A 13,518-nucleotide genomic window follows, 5' to 3' on the forward strand; every position below is an offset into this window, starting at 1 on the left:
AAATGAACTGAGACCAATATACAACAGCATTTCCACTGTAGTCTACTGATCAAAGGAAGCCTGAAGGCCAGCCCAGATTCAAGGGATGGAGGAATGGCAAAGTAACAGTGCCAAGCATTGTGCATCCTATGATGGGAACAGGTACTATGGCCACTCTTGCACCCAGAGTTATGATACAACCAGATAGGGAGGATGGGGGAAGGGTAAGGTGCACATGGGGGGAAAGTGCAGAGAAATCCCTAGCAGATTAATGTTTAAAACTTAATGTTGACCGTGGTGGCTCATTCTTCTAATACTACCACCCTGAGGGGCCAAGGCAGGAGGATCCTTTGAGGGTCAAGAGTTTGAGACCAGCCTGAGCAAGAGCTAGACCTGTCTTTACAAAAAACTGAAAAATTAGCCCAGCATTGTGGCAGGTACCTGTAGTCCCAACTAGTCAGGAGGCTGAGGCAGGAGGATCACTTGAGCCCAGGAATTTAAGGTTGCTGTGAACCAGGCTAATGCCACTGCACTCTAGCCAGGGCAACAGAGTGAGACTCTGTCTCAAAGAAAAGAAAAAAAAAAACCTCAATGCTTATAATTGAAAACTTACCAGGGAGCAATGCAAGTTTAGTCATATTATTCAAAGACAGGGAAATATTATAAATTCCAAATAACCAGAGTTGAAAATGACTGCCCCTGGAGAGGGAGAAGTGCAGGGAAAGGTAGGGGACCTCCATTTTTTTCTTACAAAAGATTGTACAACAATTTGACTTTTTATGCACATGTGTAACTTTTATGAAAATATAAATTTGTAACATAAAATTTAAAATAATTAAATGGTGGCAATAATACTGCCTCTTACCACTCTTTCAGGGTTGAAAATTATAAAGTACCACACCAGTAAAAGGTATTTGGTGGCTAATGAGGCACAGGAATCATGTGCAGGTCAGTATTTATAATCTGGTTGATCTTCTGAAATGTCACAGTATGCTCCATCTTCCAAGTTGTTAGTGCTTATTTAGCACAACTTGCTATAATATTGAGGAAACATTCATGCTCCACACACACAGAGATAAGAATAGCCAAGGTAATTGAATAACAAAAATGGCAGAGGGCTTGCTTCACCAGATATTGAGACATTGGAGAAAAATGTATTAATTAAGTTTGATATTGAGATGGAAGAAAGCAATACCTCAATAAACCCAAATAGAGGGCCCAGAGATACACCAACACGCCGATGGAGGCCTGAAATGTGGCAAGCACCAGGGAAAGCACACACTCTGAGCAATGGGGGTTGGGATGGTTGGTTATCTAAATGAAAAAATTAACATCTCTGATCTAGTTTTTAAGAGATAAAGCTGAAACGATTAGCAAAATGCTAAGATTCAAATCTTAGGCTGCAATGGTCTGAATGCTCATATGTCCCCCCCAAATTCATAGGTCGAAATTCTTACCCCCAGGGTGATGGTATTAGGATCTGGTGAGTAGGTCATGAGGCTCATGGGGCCTAGTGAACCTAGGGCCTTATAATGGATACCTCAGTGAGCTAGTTCTTTCTACCCTGTGAGGACAGAGCAAGAAGGCCTTGAACCAGAAAGTAAGTGTTGCTGGGACCAAATCTGCCTATATCTTGACCTTGGACTTCCCAGCTCCAGAACTGTCAGAAATGAATCCAGTGTTATATTGCTTATGGCTATTAACATTGGCACATCCTTTTTGCTGTTTATAAACTACACTGTTTACATTTTATTTTAGCAGCTGAAGCAGGTTAAGGGACAGGTAAAAATAGAAATGCAAATTGTGACACTATAATATAAGAAGAAATACATATTATAAGAGGAAATACATATTTGGTCTCTGCCTCCTCATTCCTGGCACACACAGCTCCTAAAACCCTTGCAGACAGGGGCACTAGAACAACCTATTGTTCTAATCATTGGTTTTGACCATGGTTCCTGACATGGAGCTCCTAAGATGTTTATAATTTCCTGAGTGATAGGAGTGTCTGGCATAAAGCTCCTAAATCCCTTGAAATGTCTTGGGTAATAGGACCATCTTTTGTTCTAAGGAGGTGACTTTTGGTGGGCTCCCTGACAGCCTTGGGATAGGGGGAACCAACCATATGATTAGAAGGAGAAAAGAAAGTGGGGTTAAAGTTTTAGTTGGTCACCAGGTAAAGCAATTACACCTAGATAATCATGCCTAGATAAGGAAGTCTCCATAAACCCTCCCCACCAAAAAAAAAAAAATAGAGTTCAGAGAGTTTTTGGACCCATTGGCAGTGCCTAGAGGGTGGCTTCCCCAGAAAGGCCTGGGAGCTCTGTGCTCCTTCCCCCATACCTTACCCAATGATCTCTTCCATCTGGCTGTTCATCTGTATCCTCTGTAATAGCTTTTATAATCAATGGAAAAACATAAATGAAATGTCTCCCTAATTCTGTGAGCCATCTTAGCAAATTAATTGAACCTAAGGACAGTGTAGAGGATTGACAGCCAGTCAGAGACACAGGTCACAACCTGAGGCTTATGATTGGCATCTTAAGGTGGGGGGCAGTCTTGTGGGACTGAGCCCCAGGCTGTGGGGTCTGATGCTGCCTCCAGGTAGTATCAGAACTGAATTGAATTATAATACACCCAGCTGGGATTGCTGGAGAATTGATTGGAAGGTAGGGAAAAAATTCACATACATTTTGGTGACCAGAAGTGAAGGGTTCTGTGTTCTGAGAGCATGGTAGGAGGAAAATTGTTTTTCCTCAAACAAATAGTAACTTCTCTGTGGGTGCTGTGTGTTTGATAGATGGGGGGAAGGGCGATGAGTGTCTGCTGAGGTCAGCAAGGAGAAGGGCTCGTGTGAGTTTCAACGAAATTCAGTGGTGGGAAAGAGAGGGGAGGACTGGGTTCAACTGACATCTCTAAGGGTAACTTGACCAGACCTACCAACTCACTGGACTTTGGTGCCAAGGCGCACGCAGGTATCCAGTCTTGGAGATTGGAAGGATGTGTCAACATCAACAGGTACAAGTAAAACTAAATTAACAACAGCACTAGATGGGATATAACTATTCCCAACATTCAAAGCTAAAACTGCTACAGAACTATAGGTGGAGATGTCCAATAAGCAGTGGTAGATACAGGTCAGGAGAGAATTCAAGACAGAAACTGGTTTGGGGAGTCTTTGGTAGATGTAATTAGGTCCCCTGAATGTTCCCATCTAGAGTTTGTCACAGCAGGCTGTAACCACTTGTTTCCTCATTAGGCTATAAACCCTGTGATGATGGAAACCATTGCTTGCTCTTCACTGTATTCTTAGTGTCTGGAACATACTAGGTCCTTTATTGAGGACCTAATAAAGCAAAGGTGATCAAGAACATAATCATAGGAAAGATCAAAACTTAGAGGATAGGCAGCAAGAAGAGGCCATCAAAGACTGTCAGAGTAATCACCAGAGAAAGAAGAACTATAGGAAACAGTCCCCCAACCCAAATGGAGAAAGGATGTCTAGAGTGGCGTGTGGCCAAGTGGTGGAGATGTTCTTGTCCTAGATAGGTTTTGTAACCACCTCACCTCCAGTCCTTTCTAGAGAGCCTGCTCTGTCCTCTGGCCAGGGGCCACATTACTCTTCTTCCCTGCAGAGGCTGTTAGACCACTGATGCACACCTAACTCAAGGTCATATCCATCCAAAGCCTTAGGACATTCATGAGCAAGCAGGGACTCCAGGTAAGTGGAGGAAACTGCTCAGTGGAAAGAGAAAGAGCAAGAATGAAGCCTGGAGGCCATCTTCATGTCCCACTTCCAGCCTCTGCAAGACCCATCCTGATTTTAGGTTTCATAAGAGGTTTCAATAAACCCCCTTTCCTTGAGCTTGTTTGAGTAGATGTCTGTCCTTTTTACCTGCCCAGTTCAAACTAGAACCATCTTTACATCTATTATTTATGTAATAATTTTAAGGGAAATCAAATGTCTGTGGACTTACAATACTCTTTTTTAATTTTTTTTTTTTTTTTTGTAGAGACAGAGTCTCACCTTATCGTCTTCAGTAGAGTGCCATGATGTCACAGGACTCACAGCAACCTCTAGCTCTTGGGCTTCCGCGATTCTCCTGCCTCAGCCTCCCAAGCAGCTGGGACTACAGGCACTCTCCACAACACCTGGCTATTTTTTGGTTGCAGTTCAGCCGGGGCTGGGTTTGAACCCACCACCCTTGGTATTGGGGCCGGCACCCTACTCACTGAGCCACAGGCGCCACCGTACAATACTCTTTCTCTTAACTGGAGATTGTAACTTTCTACTCGTATTAAAAATATAACCTGGCCAGGGCACTGGTACACACCTATAGTCCCAGCACTTTGGGAGGTTGAAGCAGGAGGATCACTTGAGGCCAGGAGTTTGAGACTACAATGAGCTGTGATTACGCCACTGCACTCTAGCCAGAGTGAAAGAGCAAGACCCCATCTCTAAAAAAATTCATTAATTAACTAAGTAATTAATTAAAAATATAATCGTCAATTGTACTTGGTGTACTCCCATTTAGAATTTTGGAGGTGGAGAAACCTGACTCCAATGGCCAGGTCATCAATTGCCTGCTGTCACATGCTGTGTAACGGTCTGGCCAGGGCACCATTCCAGAAGGCCTGCCCTCCACTGACTTCTGCACTGTCAGACCTCTCTATCACAGGGTGGTTTAAACTAATGAAATCCTACCTCTACCTCAGTTGGCCTGTGATGACCTTTCCATTGAAGGATTCTGTTTGTTGAAATCCTGTATTCCTTTTGTGCATTTTTAAAGTCACATCTGATGCTGACCTTAGAAGCAACACTTGTGTGCTGAATGAATGCAGTGTGATTGTGTATGCACAGAGTTTGGGACTTCTCTGAAAGGCGCTCCCAACCTCCCAAACAGGCACAGGATGTCCGGCCGTGGTCGGCTTCCTCCACCATGGCAGAGGATGCCAATCGAAACACGGCCTCCTGCCAAGACTCTGGGACCATGCTCAGAGCCAGGCCCACAGGGGGCAAAAGGCAGATCTGTGCCAAGTTCTCCAAAGCCTGGCTCCTCCTGGGCTCTCAGCCTGGAAGTGTTCTGGCCTCCTCTTTGGAAAAGGGACATCAATCTTCTGAGGATTTCTGACACTAGTGGAGCGCTGGATGCTGCAGGCCCTTCTGCCTCTGTCAGCTGCTTCACACCCTCCACTCCAGCAAGGCTGTCTGCAGCGTCTGAAAAAGCATTCACCGGTTTGGTTGTGGTCTGCCCTCATGGCTGAGCTGGCTCCAAGTGCCACGTCCTCCACTGGCTGCTCTGGCCCAGAGACACTCAGGAAAGGTGACAAGGAGGCCCACTTACATGCTTGCCTGGTGCTGTCTGCCCTTCCTCCATTTCTTGGAACTTAAAAATGTTTGCTTTTGTGGAGTGAATGGATAAAAAGGCTGCCTTCGTCTGAAATTCCTCCTCCGTCACCTCCTCCATGGTGATGCTTGATGGACCAGATGAGAATAGTTTGAATGACGCTTTCCTGCGCAGTATTTCATTGGGCTTGTGATGCCATTTATCTTCACAACCTTCCTAGAAAAGACCAGGGGAACAAATCTCTGCTCTTGTTTGCTCATGGGGAACTAATGGAAGCTACAAAGACAACTGTAGGGAGAAAAAACAATAAGGCAGCAAAGCAGGACCCATTGGAGACAATGCACGTCGATGAAACAGTCTCTTCCTGACTTTAGGGATTTTGACAACCATGGGCACTAAGGGCACCATGAGTGGGGGATCAGGAGTGCAGAGGGACTGGAGATGGGTCCTTTTGCAAGATTCATTCCAGAAGCCTGAATTTTTTTTTTTTTTTAATAGAGACAGAGTCTTACTTTATCGCCTTTGGTAGAGTGCTGTGGCATCACAGCTCACAGCAAACCTCCAACTCCTGGGCTTAGGCAATTCTCTTGCCTCAGCCTCCCAAGTAGCTGGGACTACAGGTGCCCGCCACAACACCCAGCTATTTTTTTTGTTGCAGTTTGGCCGGGGTGGTGTTCAAACCCGCCATTCTTGGTATACGGGGCCAGCACCCTACCCACTGAGCCACAAGTGCCGCCTCAGCAACCTGAAATTTAAACATGCGTTCCAGCCTCCAAGTCTGGTACTTTGTGCTGGTGTCACCAAATCTAGTACAAGAGATGTCAGCTCCAAGAAGGCTGGCCTAAGCTCTCCCCACCCACCTCTCCCCCCTAGAACTGTCCTCTCAGTCACAGCCTGAACCACCCCTTCACTCTTTACTATCTCCTCTCACTCAACTAGATCACTAGCTGCTCCTCCAGGACAGAGATCAGGCCCTGGATTTTGGAAACCCCAAACCTACTAGGTTTTCTCATGGTTTGCCAAATGATGGTTTCATGAGCAAAGCCCAAGGGGTAAGATCAAAGAAGGCAGTCATTGGGGACTTTGGGGAAAGCTGTCTTGTTTTCCATAAGAACCAACCATGGGGGGAAAAATCAATATCAGAAATGACCGTTGGCGAAGAAGTGTGGCTTTCTCTTCAAGTCATGGCAGGCGACTCTGCGTCAGAGAATGGATCCAGGGTGAACCCCTGGTCAGCTGACTCAGGCTGAGTCAGCCTATGGGGAACTGCCCAGAACAGCAAGCATGGAGATTTCCCAGCAGATTCCCCCACCACCACCACGGAAACTTACCTCTGTGCCGGGGTCTATCACCCCCAGTGACCACCTGGAATGGCACCACAAGAAACTCCTCCCCACAGTCACATTCCAGCCTCACAGCTTCCTAGTTGCCACCTCCCTGGCGCCACCCTATTAAATTGAGACTCAGAACCAGAGGACCACGGATCTTTCCCATTTGTGACCTTAAGCAAATGCTTTCCATTCTCTGGGTCTGGGTGTTTGAATTTTTGTAAAACAAAGAAATCAGACTAGCTAATCTCTGAGGGACCCTCCAGCTCTAAAACTGCGGGATCTAGAATGGCAGGTGATGTAGGGTTTCTCGTCTGGTTGCTTTTTGAGTGTGTGTGTCTTGGCCTGTGTGTGGACATTTTTACCCAAGGTGAACAACAAAATTATCTACATCAGTACCCACTAACTATAACATAACTGTGCTGCCGCCTCCAGGGAGATCCAGGGTGGGCCTACGGCTGCCTGAAAGATGTGTAGAATGTCTTTGAAGTCAATAATTTCCCATAGAAATTCATATAAATAGTGCATTCTTTTCTATATTACTGAGTTGTTGAAAATAGAAATTTTAGAATCTTAGAATAAAGTGACCCTCCAGGCTGGTGCTTCATGCTAAAACTATTTGAGCTCCTTGTAATGAACTCCACATACTCCTGAAACGGGTTTAAGAAGAACTAATCTATGGGTGTTTGCAGGAATACCAGAGCCTCCAGAGCTGATAATTCATCTTTTGATCCCACCAGAAATCCCTCATCAGATATTCATCCTTTTCTGTTAAAATGCAAATTCCCTTGGGAAGGGACTACAAGTTGGACAAAACTGAGGCAAATGTAAGATTCTATACCAGGGTCTGAGAAGCCAGTTACAGCGGGACAGTGTGGGGCTGTTTGGATTAGCAGCAGCTGGTGAGAATGGCTGAGGATTTGGGTAAACTTCAATTGAGTCAACACCGTGAATTGACTGTGTCCTCTGGGACAAGAAGGATAGGGCCTCAGCACTGGACAGGGCTAGAACCACCCCTGAGAGAGACTTGGACTAGCTGGCCACAGTGTGGAAAGACAGCATGGCTGTATGTCACATGGGGATGTATGGAGAGAGTAGAGTGCGGGGTGGGGGAGGACATCACCAGCAGTTGTCACAGGGATGGGATTTGGGTTTGTGTGGCTCCAGAGGGCAGAACCCAGACTAGTGTTCCTAGATTTTGACTCAGCAGAGGGAAGGCCAGCACCTTGGGAAATGGGGATGGGCTGCCTTTGTAGGAGATGAGCACTCCGGGCCTGGGAGGATAGGAAGCAAGTGGGGCTGGAGGGATCCTATGAAAGGATGAGGTGGAAATGCAGCTCCTAGATCCCCTTAAGGAAGGACTTGCTGCCCAGACGTAGGGAGAGTGGTCAGCCTCAGCTGCACGGAGCCTCCTCCCCTTGGGCACTTGCACCTGGTGACAGAGAGAGGTCTAGACAAGTACAGAGGCCTGGACATCCAGGCCCATTGCAGGATACCCTGAAGGGTGGTACTTCAGAGCTAGTTTGGCCAAGACTTTGATGGATCTCCATCACTTTTGACTTTTTTTGCCTTTTTTTTTTTTTAGACAGGCTCTCACTCTGTTGGCCAGGCTAGAGTGCAATGATGTCATCATAGTTCACAGCAACTTCCAACTCCTGGGGTCAGGAAATCCTCCTGACTCACCACACCTGGCTGATTTTTCTATTTTTTGTAGAGACAGGGTCTCACTCTTGCTCAGGCTGCCCTCAAATTCTTGCAAAGCAATCAATTACAGGTGTGAACCACTGTGCCCACCATAAACTTCTAACTCCCTCTCAGTGTCTATTTCTGGAAAACTCTATAAGACAAAAGGATACAATCTGAGATAGGTCCCTCTAATTCTATGTCATCATACTACAATCAGTTACTTACACCTGAGTGTGAATAAATTCACTGAAATCTTTAGAGGACAAATTTATGCAGGTGTAGCTTAAGGAAGTGAAAAAGAGAAAAGTCACAAGTGAAGGAGATTAAGAGACAAAGGACTGAATTTTACAGTTTACATGAGTGAACTGTGTGGTATGTGAATTATATCTCAATAAAACGGTTTTTCAAAACTTTGAGAAAGAGAAAAAGAGAGAGAGAACGGAGCTGATCTATGGTGGCTAGACTCTCCCAGTCTGTGCTGGGACAATCCAGCACTGCAGCCCAATGCCAGAAAGTAGAAAGAACCTTGCAAAACTTTTGGCTCCCCTGCTGGCTCCACCTTCCTGCCTGTGGCCCGGAGTACAGCTCTCTCTAGCCAGCTCCCGAGGCTGCCATTTTGTTCTCTGAGGACAGGGGTCAGCAGACTTTTTCTGTGAAGGGCCAATCAATGTTTTAGGCCTTGCAGACTACCTAACCCCACCAATGTAGTACAGAAAGAAGCACAGATAAGTAAATGAATGAACGTGGCTGTGTTCTAATAAAAGTTTATACCTACAAAAATAGGCAATGGACCCAATTTGGCCCTAGTGCTCTAGTTTGCTCACCTCTGTCATATTATCGTGGGCCACCTTATTTGGAAATAATCCCAGGCCACAGAACAGGAAGATTTTCTCAACTTCAAATCCAACCAGGCATCGTATTTCTTGTCTTCCAGGTCTGGCTGGAGAAATGGGGCTGAATGGTCTAAATACATATGACACATATTTTAGTTCTGCTGGGAACAGAGATCCATGGAATATGGTTCCTGCCCTAATACTAGAGACATGCAAATACAGGCAGTCCCTGAGTTACAAATATCCGACTGATGTACAACTCACACTTATGAACAGAGGCTATTATAGGTAATAGGTAAAAGTACCTATTCCAACTTCCCAAATTCAACTTAAGAACAAATCTACAGTACCTATATTGTTCAAAACCCAGGGGCTGCCTGTAAGCAGGTAATCCTCATTCAGTGAGATGAGCACAGGAGAGGCGTAGGTACGTCTGTGTACATGTGGGCTGAAGCCATCACTAGCCAGTGTCCCCAGGACTCAGATAATCAACGGTGGGGGTGGCTCAGCTGGGCCTCATGGTGGATGAATGAAGTGATGTCTGCAGTTCCTTCCAGCCATGTTCTTTGCACATCTACAGAGGACTTGCCTTTTTCAAATTAATTTTGGAAACAATGGCCAACCTAACCCCAGCTCATCACTCAGCCAGGTTTTGTAATACCTGATCCTACAGGTATTATTTTGTGCATCAGCCACAGAAGGACCCACCAAGAAGAGAGGGTGGTCACAGCTACTGTATGGGAAAGGCCACTGTCTGGGTGTGGCTCCAGATGCCATAGTCCCATTTCCTGGGGCTGTTTTTCCCCCTGCTGGTCCGAAACACCTAACCCTGACCTTCTCAACTAGTGTTAACCTGCCTGCCCGCTCAAGAGACTGCCAGGCCCTGTCTGTGGGTGCCCTCTGGTGGCCTGTCAGATGGACAGCCTTGGTGCCTGTGAGGCAAGGAGATCAGGTAGGGTGAAGGGAGAAGCCATGAGATCCAGCCACAGACATTTCTACCAGGCTCCTGTTTTGCCAACACAAACTCCAGCTCCCCCTAGGGATTCTGAAATGCACTCGGCGTTTGCAAAAGGAATCGTTTTCATTCCTAATCCAATACCCTTCATTCTCTCAATCAGGATGATTCATACAATCAAACCACACACAAGGCCTGGTGTTCCAATTGCTTAGGGCAGAGAGGACACAGCAGTGCCCCAGGGCTCTCAAGGGCAGAGAGGGCACAACGGTGCCCCAGGGCTCTCAAGATCTTCCAAGGGTACCAGAGGCCCAATGGGTAAAGAGGCAGCTGCAGATTTTCCATCTGGGAAGCCGCTTCCCCTTCACGTCCACTCCTCACTTCTGGCTCCTGTTCCTTGAGTGTCTCTTGAAGCTGGGCAGCCGGGGTCTCAGCAGGAAAGGATTAATGACAGGATTTACAGGGAAAGTACTGGAGCCTGAGTCCAGACGAGTCTAGAGTTGGTTTGCTCTGGAAATAACATATAAAATGGTCCTGGTCTTCCCACCCACCTCCCACAGGTCTGGGAGATTGAGTAAGGTTCTATAATGGGCTACTGACCTGTGTGGACCCCTGAGCTGGCCACCTGGTTACAGTGCCCTCTATCTCATACCAGCCACCTGACCTCAGACAAGTTACTTAACCCTTTTGTTCCTTGGTTTTCTTGTCTCTAACATGACTATGTCTCAGGGCTGTTTTGAAAGTTAAAGGGGCCAGTACCAGAGAAAATGCTCAGTAAGAGTTTCGTGTTGTTATTCAGGAGAAAGCTCCCTGCTGCTCTGGAGTGGGAGTCTGAAGACCCGGCTTTGCACCCCAGCTCCACTTTGTTCAGCTGTGTGTACTAGGATAGGTGATCTCACTTCTCTGTGCTTAGCACCTTCTATTGCAACAAGAGGGGTAGCACTAAACCCTTCCTCTATGCTCCTCCACGGCTCCCCATTGACCCCATGATAAAGTCCCAGCTCTCTCCCTTGGCACACATTGCCCTTCCTGGTTCCCCTGCCCTTCTCTCTGGCCCCCTTTCATGCAGTGCCCCAGGTGTTAATAGCTAATGAGGGGTATTGTAAAGCACCAATCAGATCATGTCCCTCCTCTGCTCTGCTACCCATGGCACTGAGAAGAAAACCCAAGGTCCTCTGCACAGTCTACCAGGCCCTGCAGTCTGATCTCAGCTCCCACCTCTCCCCTCTCCGTCACTGCTCCCCAGTCCTGCCAGCTGTTTCCAGGATGCCAGCCCTCTCCTGCCCCAGGGCCTTTACACTTGCTGTTCCCTCTGCCTCAGAGAGCTGCAGGGCTGAGCCTCGCTGCCTTCAGGTCTCTGCAGAGGTGTCTCCCCTGGCCTCCCTGCACACAACACACACTGTTCTGTCCATCACTGTCTCTCCTTGATGGCCCCACCGTCCCCTGATCTGTATATATGGTTAGATATTGCTCCCTCATCCATGGTGTAAGCTTCTAGACAGCAGTGACTTCATTTTGCTCCTAGAACTGTGCTGGGCCCATAAAAGGTGTTCAAAAATTATGTGGCATGGTGAAGGATGCCAGCTTCCTAGCGGGAGAAGCTGTTGTTGCAAGGAATATCCAGAAAAGGCATGTCTCAACCTTAAAAATGGAGGCCCCTTCTAGAAAGCCTCCGGTAAAGCAGACAGCATTCCAGTCTCTTCACAGCCCGGCCCACTTTTATGCCACCCTGGGCAGGACAAAGCCCTGAGGGGCTGGGTGGCCAGCCTAGGCTCTCTCCTGCTGCAGGCAGGAGCTCCTCTTTTCTTGTTATTTCTGCACATTACTTGAATACTTAGTGGCTTCCAAAACAGAGTCACGTGCTTTGATGGCAGCTCTCTAGGGGGGGAGTGCCACCCTTTATTGTCCTCAGGACTACTCTGAAAATAGAGTCCTTTTTATTCAAAGCTTAATTCTGTTAATGTTCCCAATATAAATGAATAATAGAAAGCACAAGTGAATTCTCTGCCGGCTGCCCATGACAGTGTTCCTCTGCTCTATTTAAAGACCTTCCTGGGCATAGCCTGGGCTCTGCCTTCACCAAACCCACTTAAAAGTCCCCACCCAAGGAACTGCACAGATTCTCCTTGGACACAGGAGCATCTGCTGTGCAGCCAGTATCCCAAGCTGTGCACTTTGTCCACTCCCCAGCACCAACCTGGGCTGAGGGGACACAAGAGAGGACTTGGTCCCCAGAGGCTTCAAGAGGCTCATGATCCTAAGGGGTGGACAAAGGACATGCACAAAACTGAACAAAGCAGGACAGAGCACAGGTCTGTGATCACAGCATAGACAACTGAGCTGACTTCATGAGACAGGCTGGGAAAGCTTTGTCAGTTCCAGAGAGAAGATCAGAGCAGGCTGGGGTCGTTCTGGAAGCTCTGAGGCCCAACTCGACGCCCACTTCTTCTAGAAAGCCTTCTCCACAGCTGTAGGTGACCTTCCCATCACAGTTCCTACCGTACTAGTCTGCACCTCGGGGTGGCACTGAGCTGTCACAATCTTTGAGTGTTTACTTAGCACAAGTGGAATCACTCTCTCTCGGACACTTGCTCTGGCCAGGGGCAGAAGCCTCGCTGTTGCTCCATCACCTCCCAAATTCCTTCCATTACGCCACAGTGATCACAATGGGGTGGGATTGGCTGCCACATGTCTGTGTCCCTCCCTAGGCCTAATAGCCTAGGAGTGGAGGACCCAAGTTGGTCTGAGCCATTGCCATACGCCCTGTGCCTAGCACAATGTCTAAACCACCACGGTCCTCAATTATCCTGTGCCAAATGAAGGACTCTCCTCTGCTAAAATGCAATATCCCAGATGCACACAACCAGGGTTCCTACTCCTGTGTCCCTGTGATGGTACCTATCACAGCATGAACACTGTGACTATTTGCTGGGTAAAGGAATGGAGAGAAGGAAAATTTCACAGCACAGATAGGATTTGAGTTGTATCTTCAAAAATGAGCCAATCCAGAAAATGCCAGAGTGACCAGTTAAGATCCCATTGGCTCTTTGCTGTGGTCCAACTGCCCTGGTGGAGTTGTCATTGTCAATCCTGATCAATAACAGGTAGGGCCACCGAGAGGCACAATAGAGAAGGTGCGACCCAGCCTACTCAGACAGGGGTGGGGGTAGGGGGCTGTCTTTATACCTTCAGAGCCCAGCACAGAGGCTGGCACATAAATATGTGTTGGATAGAATTAAATATCTCAAACCCATTAGTGAGTATTCTGTGGGCCCCAAGGCTGGGACACTCACGACCCTGAGTTTAGGGGAAATGTATGTAGGAGGGACCCAAGCAAAAGGTGGCCCCCTCTGCCGTGCTAGCCTCCATAGCCCAGGATTCTGCAGACA

This window comes from Nycticebus coucang, chromosome 19, assembly GCF_027406575.1.
Source record: "Nycticebus coucang isolate mNycCou1 chromosome 19, mNycCou1.pri, whole genome shotgun sequence".
Classification (NCBI taxonomy): domain Eukaryota; kingdom Metazoa; phylum Chordata; class Mammalia; order Primates; family Lorisidae; genus Nycticebus; species Nycticebus coucang.